The sequence below is a fragment of the Typopeltis vanoorti genome, chromosome 6 (assembly GCF_054136105.1).
Source record: "Typopeltis vanoorti isolate ZY-2024b chromosome 6, IOZ_Tvanoo_1.0, whole genome shotgun sequence".
Lineage (NCBI taxonomy): Eukaryota > Metazoa > Arthropoda > Arachnida > Uropygi > Thelyphonidae > Typopeltis > Typopeltis vanoorti.
The window spans coordinates 53,095,949-53,115,928 of NC_143554.1; the positions used below are offsets into that span (position 1 = coordinate 53,095,949).

At 35.3% G+C, this 19,980-nt stretch overlaps 2 protein-coding genes across 2 annotated transcripts in view; one reads left to right on the forward strand and one right to left on the reverse strand.

The window, feature by feature from the left end:
* Positions 1–13,999, reverse strand: part of tn (tripartite motif containing protein thin) — a 59,557-nt gene extending 45,558 nt beyond the window's left edge. The window contains exon 1 of the mRNA XM_090394155.1: positions 13,757–13,999. The gene's annotated coding sequence lies outside the window, so the exon portion shown is untranslated. The remainder of the gene's footprint in view (positions 1–13,756) is intronic.
* A 149-nt stretch (positions 14,000–14,148) lies between these two features.
* The window catches only part of LOC150105457 (mitogen-activated protein kinase kinase kinase 20-like), a 346,847-nt gene continuing 341,015 nt past the window's right edge, over positions 14,149–19,980 (forward strand). Inside the window, exon 1 of the mRNA XM_090394158.1 lies at positions 14,149–14,235. The gene's annotated coding sequence lies outside the window, so the exon portion shown is untranslated. The remainder of the gene's footprint in view (positions 14,236–19,980) is intronic.

A 19,980-nucleotide genomic window follows, 5' to 3' on the forward strand; every position in this document is an offset into this window, starting at 1 on the left:
CAGCAAAACAAGTGCTTGATGTCGAGATGGCAGGAAAAACAGCAGAGAAAGATCAAGATGTAGTTGTGCGCTACAAGACCGAAATATAAATTCCACTTATTTAAGTGGTGAATGTCTTCAAGAAGCCGATGAACAATGCATAATTCATGGTCTTTGAATCTACCTAATTTATAAACAATGCACAGATGCATTTCACTATGAATCTCAGCCATTCAATATTTTTTCATCATCACGAATCATGGGCTCACTACCCTTTGGTGTCCGATGCCTCCTTCACTATCTTCTTCCACCTTTCTTTGTCCAATGCACAGTATCTGTACACCTATTCCACACTAGTCCTTTATGTCGTCTATCCGTTCTCTGTATGGTCTACCTCTTCTGTTTACACCATCCATAATACCAAACATGAATGTCTTGATCTTCCGGTCTTCACTTATTCTGCAGATGTGTCCAAATAATTGCAGCTTCCGTTTCATAATCTTCTGCATTTGATTCTCCTTTGGTTTTATCTTCCGATAGAGCTCTTCATTTGTAATTTTATGTACCCATCCTATTCTTAGAATCTTCCAGTAACAAGTTCTTTCAAATGCCAAAATTATTTTTAATTGATTCCTTATTTATTACCCACGTTTCAGTTCAAACATTTTTTGGTCTCTATTAAAACAAAAAAAGGATATGCGAAATGTAATTTTGATGATACGGAGAGCCCAAATGAGCTTTGAATATAAGCCAGCACTTATATGTACATTTCAACGATGGTCATCGTTGAATTGTGCAGTATAAGGTTCGTTTCTTTCATGCAAATGATATCCGGTGCCTGACAATACACAATAGAAAAATGAGCTACGGTTGGGAAGGGAATAGGAGTAAGCATTAAATACATTTTTATACAGATTTAAAATACTTATTGCAACTATTTACTGAAAACTATTATTGAGAACAATTTTCACCCTCTATTACGCTTTTTTTGAAAGCGTACACGTTTTTGTGAAACTGAGCTCGAATGCATTTATGATTAGTCGGCTTTACAATTCGACATCGTGTTGTTATATCATCAGTACTCAGATGACTATGAGAATTATTTTTTTGCAGTTTATCATTTTATGTGGCTGGTAATATTTCAGAATACCTTGTATTCATGTCTGAATGTGTGTGTGTGTGTTGGGGGGAGTATTTAAGGGATATTTGGATTGAAATGTTAATAAGCATGCGTACTTTTAGCAGCCAGTTTGTGTTGTAGAAAAACAAATTCGGATTAAAAAAAATACTATCCCTGTTTGAGACCAGCTAATTCAGTTTCTGCTAAAAACACCTAGAAAATATTCCTCAAATCCTTCTCCTCTGAAGTTTCGAAGATCAAGGATGGAAAGGAATAATGAAGTGGAAATGAGCCCGCACGTATTTGAACTGGTTGAGGCTTTTGAGATATTTAAATTTTCTCGTATGAGACCATTTATCTTTGATTTCTCGTAATTGTTTCAAGTAAATGGAAGTTAGAACATGGAATATGTAGTGGCCAATTCTTCTAGAACTGGTCATTACATAGGATCTTCGCAAACCTTCCGGAGGAAAAAAATTCTCTAGAGTATTCCCGCCGACATACACAGCACAAAATAGAGGTTGCAAGATTCACTAGATTAATTGTAAAATAAGCTTCCTATCATTAATTTCCTTTCACTGTCTGGTGATCAGTCTAAGGGACAACTGCCTGTATCAAAAGCTGTATCATCGCAATAAATGTTGGCCGTAGTAACATTGAAGTCATATTATACAGTAAAATCAATAGAGGAAAAACTAAACTACAAATTTTTGTGCTAGCATTTTTCATTTGGCAATTGAATGTATCTACCGTATTGTTTGTCATTTCCTTTAGTGTTACACGGTGATTAGCATTCTGTCTATATGAATTTGAAATATAGATATTTCAAATTTGAATGTTGTTCTCTAATGATGTTATAAATAAAATATAGCTTTGATGTATTTTTTTTTTTCATTAGAAGTCACACAAGTAGAATAACGGTTGACCAAATCATTGTCACTGTGGCTTACTGTTTGAAATGTAATATAGCTTGTCTTTGTACATATGTGTATACTCCAGATGATGACCTTCATAGGAAGGTCGAAACGTCGGGAAATTAAAGTAATTATTCCTAACGGTTGTAGTCTCCATAATTTTACTGAAATTAATAAATATGGCCTTTTTCTTGACGGGCACGATATCTTAAATACTGTCTCTTTTTTTTTTTTTGAAACAGGTAGGAATAAACAAAGACACAAGACTTGAATTTATCAAGAAGCACACACAAAAAAATAAGATATCAATTCATAATGAAAAGAGACACATTAAAATTCAAACAAAATGTATTTTAAAAGGAAAAAGAGAATATTCATATTTTTTTTTCACAAATCCGTGTTGAAAAAATATTTGCAACATTTGAACGTTAAAGTTATCACTGAAACAAAAAAGGCTGTGCTCAGATTGGCTGACGCAGGAGATCCTGGTTGTAGAAATAATCTCAAGTATAATTTTTATTATCATTATATGTAAGCACCTTCAAAGAGTTATGATTAATCGAAGGAGAGTCATGGAAGGCATAATTCTTAATACCCATCATATCTCTCCTTAAAAACATTCACCGATGATCCACTTGTAATATCCACTTATTTAATTCACTCATTATACACCATGAAAAGAACCTATATCTCACCCTTAATCAGCTAACAAGGATGATCCCGAATTCCCCCTCCCCCAAACCGACTGCGAGTTGAAAAATTTCCTCTATCTATATTGTATAAACCACTTATTAGCTTGTAGGTTTCCATCACATCATCTCTTTCTCCTATACCCATGCCCAAGACCTCGAAGTAAGAGAATAACTTCCTTATTCCTACATATTTGTTGCAAGTAGGAATAACTTCATCATTCCCACTTGTAGCAAATTCCTATTAATATAATACACTAATAACCTCACTCATTTTCCCTTCAAGTCCTCATGCAAAGCCACAGCATTCGTTCTACTGCTGATAGTTCTTCCCCAACTTTTCATCTATCCTCTCCCAATATCATTAACATACAAGTTGAACATCAACTGTCCCAAAAAGAGACCATTGGGGCGCCGCCACGAGTTGCTTTCCTCTTCTGGAATATCGTTCTTCCATAAACAACTCGCTGATACCTATCAGACAGTTAATCTCAAATCCACCGCACTAATCTACTATCCATTCAAATTCCAGACAGCTTGTCATGTGGCAATTTAACAAAGGACTTTGGAAAATATAAATATACTAATGTGTATGCAATCACCCTCATCCAATGCATTTGTCACTCTGTTATAATAAGCAAGCAGATTGCTAAAGTATGATCTTTCTTTAGCAAACCTATACTGACCATTAACGAGTAGTTTGCTGTTAACAGTCAACTCAATTCTTGCTCCTAACTAGCACTTTAACACAACTGTAGCGCGCACGCGCACACACACACAAACTGGCCTGTAATTCAAAGCCGTATATTCCACTTCATAAGGGAGGTGATAAGACTTTTGTATCCTCTTTCTACTCCTCCTTTGAAACTTGGTCCAGTACAAGACTCATGTTAAAACGATATATCAAAACCGTTGTTAGCTTCCCAAATCATTTCCTCCAAACACGTGGAGAAATATCATGAAATCACCCACTACATTCAAGTTCTGCATGATGTCACATTTACAAGAATGTGAATTTATTAATTGCTCGTTAAATAGCTGTACTATATCTTCTGCAGTGGTTACCATTTTACCATTTTCGCTAATCTTTGTAATCCTTCCATAATCATTCTTCTATCTGCTGGCCGTGTGTCGGAAAAACTCCTTACGAATTTTTTAAAAATCTTATTAGCTAACTTTGCTTGTATTGCATTTTTGCTTGTATTGCACTTTTTCTACCCCTTAACAAGCGAATCACCTTCTTCGCCTGCTCTTTAATACCCCACGTGCAACTGATTGTTAATTCATCTTATGCTTCTTCCATAATACCATCTTCTTCCAGACTGTATGCCTTACCTCTTCATTCATCCGTTTACCACCTCTTCTATTTAACCTCTTGACTTCTTTAGAATATATTCCGATATTTCCTCCACCAGATAGTTCTTGAGTAGGATCAAAGGAGGACTGAATCCTTTCAAACGTTCCTCATTCCATGTTACTGCTGAAAGCTGTGCTTCTCATAATTACTAGCCTTATAGTTCCACATATATCTCTTTCTAACAGAAGTTTTCATATGGCTAGTCCCCTCCAAATGTTCACTTCGTGGCAACTACTCTCACCAACTGTGGAAGATGTTATATTCCATTTATAACATCGTTTGATGAGATAATCAAATCCAATACCCTTGATCGTAGTGTACCCCATGTTACGTACTGCCTAAGTTAATTGTCTCAGAAATTCATTCTCTTTACCTGCAGATGCAGTCTCCTCATTCCAATCTATACTAGCATAATCAAAGTGGTCCATAACAATCACTCGTTTCTTGTTAACCAGACTAATTTTGCCATACATTTCCTTCTCACTACCTTCCACATTACCACGTCTATAACAACTAGCTAAATATTTCATCCTGTACAAGTCTACCTCACACTGTACTGCTTCAAAACCATTATTTGCCCGTTGCAAATCCACTTTAGATGGGTACAGCTCATCTGCTATCATGAACAACACTTCTCCCTTTCTTTCCTGTCCGTCTTAAAGAAAATTATCATATCCATCCATCTATATTCTTCTCAGGATGTCATCCTCATCTAACCATGTCTCGCTTATTCCAACAATTTTTGGGCGAATAAACTCGATCAATGTAATAATTCCGTTCCTCTTATTTCGAATATTTCTGGTATTAGTAAACAAAAAATATTTCTGGTTCTACAAGTCCTACGGACATCACTTCTCAGATGTGACTTCTCAGTACCTTTCCCAGACCCTCCTATATTACCACCGATTTTACAACTTTCCCCTCTAATCCCATCGCAACTCATTTTTGTCCACTCACACATTCACCTCTAGCATCCGCACATTTCACGGAGTGTTCCCCCATTTCCCTGTCTGTGTTGCTTTCGCTCTCTCATTTCCTTACTCATGCTACTCACCTCTCCATTCACAAGTGTTCCTACCCTGTTTTCTTGGTCTTTCACCTCACGTTGCACTACCTCAGATCTTCTATTCACTACAATCATTACCTTTCCCTCCTAGCAACAACAATCTCTCCAGCTGAATTGCAACCAAACAATTTAAATGCAGTCTATCTTCTTTATACAGTTCCATCCGTCCCTGAAATTCATCCCAAACATTCACAAAGTGTACTCCTTTCTCCTCGCATAGTATTCAAAATCTTTGCTCGCCGCCTCAACTCATCGCTAACACCTGGACAACACACTAACTTTCCTACCTCATTTATATGTTACTCTCGTCAATAACCTCCTGATATACAGTATGACATTTGTCATACTGTATATCAGGAGGATTTGTTCTCATCCAAATCATTCGTTTCTCCTACTGCCACCAACTCTTTTGCTCGCTTAAGAGTTGGTGGCAAATATTTTTTGTTCATGAAGGGAGGGGAGATTGTGATTTTACCTCAGGGAAAAAAAACTACTAACACATAGTGACGTGTAAAAGAGCAGAAAACTAAACAAATAAATAAAACTCTTGGGACAAGAATCGATGCATCTTTCAGACAAATCAATTTAGCGAACTATATACTAAATGCTTTTTTTTTAAAAAAAAGGCAAAAAATCTTGGCAATGTACTTCGTTTAGTGTTAAAGTCATCAAAACCATTGATTTATTAAAGGCATTCTGAAGCTAAATGTCCTTTTTGTGTTAATGTACACCTAGTGAAAACAACAATAACAATGCTATTTAAGTTTTACACTCACAAAAAAGACATTGTTAAATGAAGCTTGTATTTAACATTTCATTAGTTCTTTCCCTCCACCAGACATGATTCTTAAAGAACGCCTGGTAATAAATTGCGAGACAACTCGGAGACAGGTCTCGAGATGAAGCCAAATCCTAATAGACAGTTCGGCGACTACAACAGCAAAGCCATAGAATCAACCAAATATGAAGTTTTTTAGGTGTGTTTTTTTTAAGACATTGTGCTCGTTGACACAAATTTTCAATAAATAAAAGTAATATTTGTTTTTCAATAAAAACAAGAAATAACATTCATCGGTACTTACAGGCCTTGAAAGCGTACCTGTCAAGTATCCTTGGCTTTCTTGACCGTAATTTTAGAATAAAGCGGTTAAGTCTTAGGCCTAAATATATACTTTTGTGTAAACTGCGTAATGTTATCCTAGCCGATATGAGGGACAAAAACCTTTGTTACAGGGAGGGCAAATCCTTCGATTTCCGTATGAGACTAACTCATCATCAGTTGAAAAGAGATTACATAGGTTTTTCACATCTTAGATTGAACCAGGATCTTTCCAACCGATGCTGAGGCTCAAAGCATGCAATTATATTTTATATTCTGATATCAGAAAACACTACTTACCAAGTCTAGGAAAGAACTAGGTGTGAATGTGTCTAAATCTACGACATTGAGACGACTTCGCAAATTGGGTTTTAAATCAAGTGTACTTAAGACGAAGCCGCTTACGACTTCCAAGCAAAAGGCAGCTAGAGTGCGATGGTGTAAGCAGAGACTGTTGTGGGGGTCAAGAGGTCTGGAAAAAGGTACTTTTTTTTAGCGATGAAAGTATGTTTTGTGTGTCCCATGGTCATCAAGGGATACGTGTTTGGCGTCTTAAGCAAGAAGCATTTGATAAAGAATGTATGAAAGGTTCGGTAAAATTTGCAACCTCTGTCATAGTATGGGCTTGTATGACCGCAAAGGGTCTAGGTAGGCTGTGTATTGCGTCAATAACGAAAGAGTCAATTCCAAATTATACCAAGAAATTCTTGAGCACTTTATGTTACCGGCATCAGAAGATTTATGTGATGGTGATTTCCTTTTTCAGCAAGATTCAGATTCTAGTCACTTCCAAGACCACTATTTAGATGGCTCAAAGAAAGGCAAATAAACCAAGTAATGTAATTACTTGGCCGGTAAAAACTCACCAGATCTAAACCCCATTGAGAATTTGTAGGGAATTATGAAGAAACATCTTCAATAAGTTTGCCCCAAGAGACAAAAATGAACTTGTTTCTAGTTTGCAGAACCATATGAGCATGTTTTGATAAAAAAGACTGCTAGTAAATAATATGCCCAACCATTTACAAACCGTCATAAAAGATAAGGGGGGGATGCAATAAGGTACTAATTATCATGTGTTTCTCTTTGACTGTAATTTTTGCGCATTTATTTCGCATTACTCTAATATTTTGAATCACGTTAAAAATTATTCTAAGTTTGTGAATGCTTTCAAAAAAACAGTTTGTTTGTAATGTCTGTCTGTATGCAGTGCTCGAGACTTGGTAAAAACTTTTCTATGAAACTTCAGCCGTTCTCGTTCGTGGAGAAGACTGAGTTTCCCCTGCGTTCCTTCTACAAAACAGACTTGTCTACCGCAGAATAGAAGCAATTCATAAACGCCTACAGATGTCTCCTCATGAACTTAATTCCCATTAATTATATACAGCCAAACCAAAACCCATCATGAGTTCTGTTCATTGTTGTATTTTTATTATGTAACATTTCCAAACACTCACCGCTGGAGAACATCATACACCTACACTGTCCTATTTAATCCTCTATTTACATATATACAAGTCCACTAACAGTATTTTTGTATGTTAACAGAGTACTTGTTCTAGCCGATTAAGGGATGAAAAACTTGACTTTCCCGCCTTGTAGCTCTGTATGAGATTGGAACTCACCAACAATAGAAAAAGCACAAAGATTCTTCTCGAGACGAGAATCGCGCCCAGGTCGTTTCCGGTAAAAAGGATGCAAGGTGTCTCGTCATTATTTCAGTTTGCGCTATGGAGGTGCTAACTCAATCATACAGCTTAATGTTCATGCCAAACTGGAAATGAGAGGTTGTACTTGTGAAGATTAATTGGTGATATTCATTAATTTTATTCAAGTAATATATTCTAGAAGTTTGATTATGCTGACATGGGTTAGTTCTGTTATTCTGTGAAATAGTCGCTTGCGGGTCGCCTGAAAATAGTCGTTTTCAAGCGCGTTACCCAAAATGCTTGGTATCCATTGGATTCGTTTTGTCCATCTATATTATATTTGTTTTCTAGCCTGATAGTTCTATTGGAATTAAGTGTTTTTTTTTTTTATGCAACTCCCACCCACGAAAGATCGTAAATCGATGGTACATTAGTATTGTGGATAGGCTAAGGATTTTTATTTTTATTTTTTAAATTCCTGTTCCAGAAATCTTGCTCTAAAGACCAAACATGGAACTTTTTCAAGCCACTTTCAGGCCTCCAGTAAGCGGGGTAGTAGTCTCACACCATGCAATGAAATTCCTCTTTAGGTGATTCACAGCACATTCATGCCCACGGCAGAATTCGAACCTGCCGTGGGCATGAATGATCTGCTGGTCGGAGAGCGGATACGCTAACCAACAAAATTTAATAATCCTTATTAATTTTTTGTCTGTTTTAGTTTAAATCGAACTACTTTCAGCGGCAAATCCAAAAGTTTTCGAAATGAATAAAGCCAGAAAATAATTATAGGTTAGAAATGCCAATAAACAGTCCACAAGACAAGTTCATCTGCTGTACGTTCAATTTTTTTGGTTCCAACCCACGAAAGGTTGTAAACTTTAAGTACATTAGTACAAGGGATGGGCTAAAGCTTTTTATTTATTTATTTAATTTGTATTTTTTTCCCCATAATCCTGAAATCTTGCTGTAGAGGCCAAATTGAACTTTTTCAAGGTACTTCAAGTCTCTAATAAGCGGGGCGATAGTCTCGCAGGGCGATGAAATTCACACCACTTCCACTTCCAAAGACATTTACAAACATCTATGCCCACTGCGGGGATCCGAATCTGCAGCCTGTTCGTTGAAGAACGATTATGCTTATCTCGCCCAACTAGGCTGGCTAGTGTTTATATAATTGCTAGCTGGTTGTAATGATACGTCCATCTGGATTTAGGTTTAGGCCAGAGGTCGGCAAAGTAGTCGATAAATGTCTAGGGATCAAAAGAGGGTTTAAAATTTTAATGTTCTTTATAAATTTCTTTAAGTATTTTCTTTAAATTTCTTATCCAGAAGCACTAATAAAATAAAAAGGTTAAGGAATTATTATTTTTAAATTGAGAAATTTATTATTGATAACATTTATTCATTTATTTAACATGATGGGAGGCCGATGAGCGATCCAGGATTCCATGAAGGGGGTTAATGGTCTAAAATGTTGGCCGACCTCTAGGCAAATGGGTGTTGACAGGAGGGGAGGGACACAACCCAGAGGCATAACTACTATGCTGCAAAACCGTGAAATGCTGGGGTTGGGAAGCATAGACCAACTAAGCTCAAGTAGGCTTCGAACCGGTTCAGCGAATTTTCAAGGTTTTAAGGAGTTATAGAATTATTATTGCTATAGGATGGGAGATAAGAAGTCGTCAGAGCCTAACAATTGCTTGGCCAGAGATCAGTTGATGGTGCTCAGTCACGTCGTAATATATGAGTGAGACAATAAGCATCGCTTGGGTCATACGAACCTAATTTTCAAGTATATGTCAATATTTGCTCCCAAGACAATCTTTGCTTTCCTATGGCTTCATGTTAATTAACATAGCCGGACTGCTCTGAGAGTGAGTATTTCATAGCAGCCTCAGTATGTCTGGCAATGAGCGCGAGAGAAATAGCGAAACTGGTTAAGCCATCACTACTTAAATTTTTCTACAAATATTATGCCTTGGAAGGTTAAGTCAGCAGGATCCACTCTACGAATTTGTGAGATATTAGTCCCGAATAGATAAATTTACTTAATTTCTACCGCTCTCATACGGAGGTAAAGTTTTTTTTTCTTCCAGAAACTCGAGTTTTACGTCCTTCATAACTGGCAAACTGGCCCCGTGAACTCCCACTGCTACAGTCAAAAATGCATTTTTCCCTCCTCCAACGGCAGGCCGGTTGAGGGGTTGTACCAACAAAAAGTCGCATCAAAATGTAACACGTGGACCCTACATTGGAAGTGGGATAAACGCACCGAGGAAGGACTTGATTTCTACCTCTCTGGCTGTTTCATGAAGCAAGGAATGAATAAATAATTTTATAATCGGATGAAACACAATATAAAGTTATATAAGACTATTCTTGAAAAATTTAAATTTGTAAAAATTAAAAATACATTGTTGTATAATCGATTTAGAGAATGGGTTCGTATTACCCCCCCCCCCCTCATTCTAACACAACAAAAAATATTAATTTAAAATAATAATACGCCATAATGCTTTCGAACTAATAGTTAAGAATTTTTTATTTAAAGTCCTCTTTCATTACTGTTTAAATTATTATATATGATTAAATTTAACGAATAGCAATGAATATAATATAATCTTAATATATTAATACGTCGTAAATTTGGATTCATTCTTGTAAAAATGGCGAGTCGCTACTGACTATATAATAACTAGTGATGTGTAAATAGGTTATTTGCATTGCTACAATTTTCTATTAAACAAATATCATTCCCTTGATATAATAGCAAACTGGTAACACACATTACCGCAACAGCAATTGCTAATAATTTCGGAATGCATTTCATAAGAAATAATAACAATAATGAAATACGTAGCAGCAGAGAAAACTAGCTCTATCGTAGAGAAAACGCCTATAAATGAAAATAAAACAGAGTTTTGTATTAATACAAACTATAACGAGTAAATATTTGAATTTTATTGTTGCGCATTTTGCTTATTTGGGCATTGCCTTTTTAAATTTTTTTTACGTGCTGGTGTGAAAAATTACAGTACTTTTAAAACCCATGCCTGCTATACATCTCCGAATAAAAAAATTCGAATAATCGAAGAAAATGAGTTGAATGATTCCAACTGAAATGGATATGATTGAGTATCGTAAAACTAAACGGTCAATGCTGGTTATTTGGCTATGTTGGAGGTATTGTCGAAGCAACTAATGCTGTCTGCTACTTTCGCATGTTCTTTTGGTTTGTCTGTTTTGCAGGATGAAAACCCCGTATTTCAAACCATTCGCACGAAATCAGCTAACTCAATTCGCTTCTTAGACGCGATTCGAATCCATGTCTTTCACTTCAAAGAGTGGCTGTTTGGGTTTATGGTCAAAGCGACTAATACAATAAGGCCGCTTTGACTGCGTGTGCTCTTCGGGCATATCTGATTGTTTCATGAAATGACAACCCCAACTTTATTGCAAGAAAGTCGTATGAGACAGTTTAACTTACCTTACTTTCAGCTGAAGAAGTTTTTATAACGGTTCTACACGTCCTAAAAATGCACTTGGGACTATTATTAAGGTAGCTAATTTCAGAAACAAATCATTTGTAATAAAAAGTCAAGAATTTAAATATTATTAAATCAGAAAATATTCGTTAAACCCCCTATGCTTCATGTAAAAACTCAAGGATCACAATCATTAACTTGATATTGCAAACATAATTTTAGTGAACGCTTTGGTTTCCAGCTAGGGTAGAGTAGTTGCTTTGTAATTTCGAAACGTTTTACAAGTGCAAAATCGAAATGAAAACAGATTGTTTGAATTTTTGGATGCATTTGAAATGCGTCCAGCCAGAGCAGCAAAATAACTCGAGGACGTACCGACAAAATCTATGTAATACGTGTGGATGCATTTTGAAAATGCATCTAAACTTTTATATGAATTTGAACTCCAGCAAGGTTTCCACAGTTTCTAGCGGGTTTCACATTTTTGAATTATGCAATATATTGACACATCTTCCCCGCTGATCTTTAACTTCACTTATCAAAAACATTAATGTCAAAATCATAAATTAACGTACCACTGAAATTTTAAGAGCAGACAGTTTTGAAATTCATATAAATTTTCATATAAATAAAGAGACAAAGCTGCACGCATCAACATACCGTGATACGCATGCTTTTTTGGGGGGTGGGGATTTCAAATCTCGAATTTTGAAATGGAGAGCATGAGCATTACCCGAAGCATAATATACCACGAAATTCCACAGCACGTAAAGACCAATGGTCATGTCAGTTGAAGGATGGCTTAACAAGCTTACAAAAATTCTCAAGGCATCCATCGTAAGTTTACTCAGGGGAGGGGGGGGGGAATTACTTACGATACTGGTAAATGTTAACAACAGTTTACAGCAAACAGTCACACGTATGAAAGTTATTTTCGCTTATTTCTGACAACTTGATAGGAGTGAAAATTACTTAAAAAATGGGGGGGGGATATATAAAACTTGGAAACTTGACGTATACTACTATTTATAAATTTAGTCCATGGAGAATCCCACAGAGCACACCGATCACAGAAGATTTTCACTGAATCTGACATATTCTATGGTGTCGGCAACTTGTTACTTTTCAACATAGGAATTTCTGCTTCAAACCGTTCTTCAAATAAAAGAATTTCATGAATCACATTCTAGCTATTATGTTATTCAATATTAATGCTCTTCTGCTCAACTCGTCACTATCATATCTAGACAACACGCACACTATCTTTCCTCTCTGCATTTTCTTTTGTACACCCTCAAACAAGAATCTGTCAGAATTATGTATTTAAAAATTAATTTTAAATATTCTCTATTTAGAGAGTTTAAATTCAATAATGAAATTTCAATTATTCAGATCTATGAATAGTTGCTATCAAATCCATTCATGACGCTTCCACACCGTATTCTAAAAACTCAGACATCTATGTTAATAGCAAAATTTTATATATACACACACACACTTGATTTACCAAGACAACGAATGTGTTGTTTATTTTAATTTATATTAATAAGAGGCAATGCGTAGATGATTTGCATTGCTGTGTGTGACCATAGCCCTGTTTATTGAAACTTGAAAATAGCTCACAAAAAAATAAATAAAATAAAATAAAAATTAAAAAAATAGTAATGAAACTAATAAAGTAAAAACAGGTTTCGTCTATAGATTGGGATTTCCCAAGTAGCATACATTTTTTCTCATTACAGAAAACTGTTAAATCAATTAGTTAAGTTCATTCTCCACAAAGCAATATTAAGCAACACTTGATTATTTGGTATCAAAAAATTTGCAAAGATTCCAGAGATTTCTAACAGAGCACAGTCATCATTTATTGTCGATAAATTTATTCCTTCAAAAAAAAAAAAATGTATATATTATTAAAAGACAAATTCCAAGGACGAAATTAAAAAAAAAAAAAAGTTGAATCATGTCCTTGAATTTTTAGTGCATATCTTAATTGATATTGCAAAATGACTAATTAAATGGAATCAAACTTTCGTTCAGTTTTCTTTAAAGAAGCACTACTGAAATCAAATTAAAAACAACAGCACGATAGTTTTAGACCAGCTCTCGAATAAGATTATTAGCATTAAAGCTAAAATTGATCTGATTAAATGCATATTAATAAATATGGCAGTGCTTTAATTGTTATTGAAATATGCATTTCTTAAAGTATATCGAAGTTCTTCCCAACCACGATATTCATTTGTTTTACGGATTCTTGCTACTCGAGAGAGAGAAAATTGTTTCACTAATCACTGGTACGAGAAGAAAATGTGTGCAGACTACCTTACTAAACTTAGCATGTGCAAGTGGCACTAACAATAATAAGTGGCGTGAATATAATGTTTTTCCTCACCTTTCTTAAACTGACGTTCAGGTGATGAATCTGGTGAATAAACATCTCTTTCATGAAAATTTAAATAAAATAAACGTTTCTGGTAGATTAAGTTCAACTTTAAAATATTTTTGGATAATATAAAGTTATGTTTGAAAAAAATTAAACAGAAATATAGTATGGCGATTTCATTTCTAATCACGAACAAGCTTCCTGAAGTCCCCCCTCTCCTAACCTACTACAAGATGTTCAAGAGTACTACAGTTTTACAAAGACCGTTCTAAATTTGGTAAACCCTCCAGAGTATACTGCAAGTTGGATACAGAGCAACCCGATATTCCAGATGTGACTTAGGTGCCCTCTCTCGGGCATCATTAAGTTAAAATGTACCGATCACGTGATTCCCAATGGCCGGCGTGCTGGACTACACGGCAAACAAGAAATCTGTTATAGCACTCTAATTATTGCTAATGTCCGTTCCAGAAGGAAAAAGTAGCTTGGTAGGCACAACATTAATTTATATATATTTCAATAGTTAATGAGAATCAGAATACCTTATGAATAAGGGAGTTGTGCGCAGAATGCAATGTCATGCCTTTTGTTCGCTTCCAGCTATATATTGCTACAGCTGTATTTAAAGAGCATAATCTGATATTAAGACAGCTTCGTCTGTTCTTAATATATATATATATACACACATTGTTCTTTTGCATTACTCTTCGTTGGACTCTTTTTGCACAGTGTTACAATTGCTTTGTATAATGCGTTATTGACATTACCTGATAAAACTGGATTTTTAAAACATTCGATGGATTACTTAAAATGTAATAAAACTTACCGTTATCGCTGTTCTGTCTTTTGATATGGCATCGCGAGGTTATAGAGACGCCAAACATTCCAAACCAACTGTGCATTCAACCCAAAATTATTTCATGAAAGATACCAGCGCACTCTGATAATCTCAAATTATGTTATTATTATTTACATGACACCTCTCAGGATTCATTATGGCTTATTTAATATTTAAATATTTGAAGTGCAGCTTTGTTTATATTAGTCCTTAAATTTGGATATAAATTGCATAAATATATATACGTATGATTGTTGAGATTGTTTTTTATTTAGTTCCGCGGTTCCAAAAAAATAAAGATCTTATATATATATATATATATATATATATAATATTTTTTCTCTGAGAAAATGCGTGATCAAAATTTAATCATTATCAAATCGGACATTTTTTATAATTGTTCTAGAAGGAAATATTATGTATTATTTTTTTTAATGAGTCCTTGGAGGTGTTGCCCAATAATAATGTTAAACTCTTTCGAGAATACATAACACACACATGTATGTAATAGATTGCATTAAAGACCAAACCTATTTAAAATATATTTCCAAAAGTTATTTAGTTTCATATGAAAAAATGATAATTAAATCTTTATTAGTGAGCTTATTTTTGAGTGAAATAAGTCATGACCATTGGTCCTGAGGAACAGTGATTGTGATGATTACTCAAAAGTTTATGAGAATATTGATATATAAGTGGCATAACTACTGTATGGTGAAAGCTTGAAATACAAGGGGAGCATGAGAGCATAGTGTTCAGTGAAAGCGATGCAGGAGAGGAGTGAATAGAGACCACTCATTCCCCCCAAAGAAATAAGAATAGTCTTTTATATTTTTAGTTAAATAGCAAATAGAAACTTTTTTAATTATAATATAAATTTAAATATTATGTAAAATCAAGGAAATTTATGTATTAGATGTACTAGTGAATGGATTGCAGAGGCTGATTGGAGACCAAAAGCAAAATTGGATTGATGGGAATTAGAATTTTTCCAGCATATCATTTTTAAAGGGCGGTCTTGTAACCTAGTTATATTTTATAATTTAGTGCCAATGTGCATCAGAAGGAGAAAATGCTATTGTTATATAATAATTTTTCTAGATTTTGCAAAGTTGTTTGACAGACTATCCCATAGCACTCTACTCTTAAAATGCAAGGGAATAGGTGGATAGTCAGTCGATTGCTTGGTTGTAGGGATGGCCAATTCTTTGGTAGATAGAAGTTAGCATATTCCTTTGAAGATCCCAACTAAAGTACTGTGCTGTTCTGTGACTGCTGTTATTTAATATATATATATATATAAACAAAAAATATGTGTGTGTGTGTGTGTGTGTATATATATATATATGTGAAATTTTTTGTTATATGGAAGGTGAGGAGAGAACATGGGGGTGGGGCATCCATGGAAATCAAGTTTGTTCACAGTCAAGAAAGGGGTAAGAGCTAGGTTTATCTCCCAAAGAGCAGTGAGTGAGTGGAACAGTTTGCCTCTATGGGGTAGTGAGTGCATCTGATGTGAATGAATTTAAGGGAAGGTATGACAGCTGGTTTGGGTGATTTATAGCCATCCTCGATGACTCCTTGGAGGTCTCAGATGATAATAATATATATTAATGATATAGTTCAGGATTTGAGAGCTCAAGATTCATTTTGTAGGTGATGCTAAATTTGGATGAGTAATGGTGGACTTCTCTGATGCAGTGTTATTTCAACAGAATTTGAATGGGTTAGTGTTGTGGCTAGATGAATGTCAGCTACTGTTTAGTGTTGCCAATTTTGAGATCATGCTTTTGGTTCTGAGGAAATGGAATGAGGTATATTGCTTCACTAAAGGAGATTGGAAAAGAAAAATGTTCTGGAGTGGGGTATGGCATTGCAGTTCACAAACACATCACAAAATTGTTAAGTTTACTTGGAAAACTGCCATTGTAATGCAGAGGACACCTACGTATAGAAATACAAACGAGATTATATAGCTTACTGATCAAGACATATATGATTGTCTGTGCACAGATCTGATTACTTTATATATTAATGAAGAAACACTAAAATCAATCCAAAGACAAGTAACTAAGAATATTGAATATGAGAACAGATTGAAGAGATGTGTTTTGCAGATTTGTTTACTGATAGAAGTAATCATAGGTTATATGAGACATATGTTAGTAAAAGAAAAGGCTGATCAGATAATATAAAGAAAATAGATAATGAATAGCATAAAAGCTTGTGGGAACCAGAATCTCATAATTCCCAATTTTATATGTATACATTGCTATAGATAGTTTATATTAATCACAATATATCTAAAAGATTTGTACTTGTTTTGTTCCCTGCCCCCCCCCCCCCACAGTGGTTTACAGTAGTTTCTATAACACTAAGGCTGCAAAAGAAAGATGTAGGTTTGATTACAGTCTGACTATTAGATATTTTTCTAGGTCCCCCCCACCCCCAGATGATTCATAAGTTACCTGGTATGAGTAAGTAGGATTTTTTGCCCGCAAGGAAACTCAGGCTTTTATTCCACAACTGATCACAGTTTATTGTGCAACTCATGCAACTACATACAATAAATTGTTATTAGGATTAGTAGCACAAGATGACAGCAGTCATCTGCCATATTCTCATGTAATACACCACAAAAATGCACTTAGCTATGGTAGTGGCATTAGGTGGAGACTACGTACTTATTTCTAAAAAAGTTAGGGCTACATGAATGTCGCCTGCTTCTCTATGGGAATCAAAAGGTGTTAGAGGATTTATTTATATAAAATATTATTTACTAAATGAAAATGGTAACAATTTAATTTGTATTACTTAATATAAGCTAAGGCAACAGCATGATAGAACAAACCCATATCCAGAAGTTCCCAGAAATATACACTTAAAACAAGTAGGATGTCCTAGCTCATCTTACTCTCGCCCTAATTTCAAAAGGACTGTAGCCTGTGTGGAATTTATGGTTTTATTAATACAATTTGGAGAGCTAACCCTCTGAGGATTTGAAAGTTGCTTTTGCAACAATTTTTGTAATGCACAAATGATCTAATACCATATTCCTTGCAGTATCTTGCATAGTCCTGTTACCTTTTCTTGGATATGCTGTCCTTGATTAGTGTTGTGTGTGGTTGGGGGGGGGGAGTATCATTAGAGAGGAATCGGGAATATGGGAGTGATCACTTGGCGCTTCCCAATATGCCAGTCCTCTCTCCCACCCACCTATCCCTAAACATATGTTTAAAGTATTCATTTAAGAATGGATGGATGGATGAGGACATTGACAACATAATAGAAAGGGCATCCATCATGTTGAAAAGACTCTGCAAGAAGATTCCATGTATTGGAGCTTTGGAATAAACTAGATTTTGAACATGACTAGCTGTGAATGCTGATTCACATGACCATTGAAGAAATAGAAATCTATCAAATGCTTACTGAACATAATATCAAAGTAGTTTTCTCCATTATGAATTACTAGGAAATCACATTATTATTATTCAGACCTCCATGTAATCAAGACTCATCGCAGGAGGTCCTTCCTAGGAAACACTAAGTCTATCATACCACTCCTTGAACTCATTGATCATTCTTGCTCTCACCACTCTATCAGGCAATGCATTCCACGGCTCACCACCCGTGCAAAGAAATCACCCCTCTTGCTCACAGCTTCCTTTCATACTTTCCAGGGATCACATAGCTAATAATAAAAAAACAACAACTGCAAACAGGCTTTAATAGGTTAAATTTCCTTCAAAACACAAAAAAAAATTAGTTTTGCATTGCAATGGTATTTTAAGATTACTGGTATCCCTTGCTTAATGCGGATTTGATTATCATGGTGAAATTAACTGCGGCAATCCCTTGATATACATGGCAAGAGTTTTGATTAACACGCCTTTAAATTTACCACCACGCAAAATCATGCTCACGCCACGAGGCTGCTAGCCTCGTGGTCATTCAAATTCTCTTAATGATCTGTGTGAGAATGTGAAAGTTTTATTTTTCCCACCAAATACAACATCATTGTTACAACCTATGGACATGGGAGTCATTGCAACTTTCCAAGCCTATTTTCTTAAAAAGACATTCTGAAAGGCAGTTGAAACAACCTGAAAAATTATGAAAGTCACACCACGAGGCTGAGTGTCAGCCAGTTACTTCGCTGCTAGCATTAAGAGTGGGCGCATTACAAGCTCCAGTTGTTCTGTTGTATGTATTATCAAATTGCATTCTTCGTAAATTTTACAGCCCATTGATCATGTCGAAGAATAAGAGCAATCCCACAACCGGGTCATTAAGTGAAAAAAAGAAAAAAAAAAAAGAAGAATACAAAACTTGATATAATTAAAAGATTTAAACATGGTGGAAGTAAAAGTAAGATCGGATGTGAATTTGGTTTTAACGAGTCTACAAAGCGGACTATTTTATCCAAAGCTGATGAGCATTGCGAGCAAGGTAAGCAAGGAAGGTAAAGTGGCATCTACATCTGCAAGTATGCAATGCATACGTAACCGGAGTGCTATAATGGTTGAAATGGAAGATCTGTTGATTATTTAGCTGGAAGACTGCAATCAAAAGAGAATTCCAATTAGTGCCTATAATATCACGGCCAAAGCTCTAAGCCTGTTTTCAAGACTTAAAGAGACTAAGTATAAAGAAGACAATTCAAAATTTGCAGCTAGCAAAGGCTGGCTTGAAAATTTTGAATCTAGGGCTGGACTAAAGAATGTGAAAATAATAGGTGAAGCTGCAAGTACCGATGAAGATGCTGTATTCACATTTCCTGCGGAGCAGAAAATTATCAAAGAAAATTATTATGATTACCACCAAATTTTCAATGTAGATAAAACTGGACTCTATTGAAAAAAAATGCCATCCAGAACTTTTATATCAAAAAAAGCAGCAGCACAGCCTGACTATAAAGTATCAAGAGATCGCTTAACTGTTATGCTTGGAGGGAATGCTAATGGAGATTTTAAATTGAAGCCGCTGCTTGTCTATATTCACTCAGAACCCAAGGGCTTTAAAAGGTTGTAACAAGAACTCTTTAGTAATTTGGCAGGTGAATCAGAAGGCTTGGGTTAACCAAAGTCTATTCGAAGATTGGTTTAAGTCTTATTTTTGCCCGGCAATTGAAACTTATTGCAAGAGAAATAACTTAGCTTTCAAAGCTCTTTTGCTTTTAGACAGTGCACCTGGTCATCCAAATTCTCTTAATGATCTGTGTGAGAATGTGAAAGTTTTATTTTCCCCCAAATACGACATCATTGCTACAACTCATGAACATGGGTGTCATTGCAACTTTCAAAGCCTATTTTCTTAAAAAGACTTCTCAAAGGCAGTAGAAACAACAATGGGAGAAATGCGATTACACTCCACGAATTTTGGAAAAAATTTA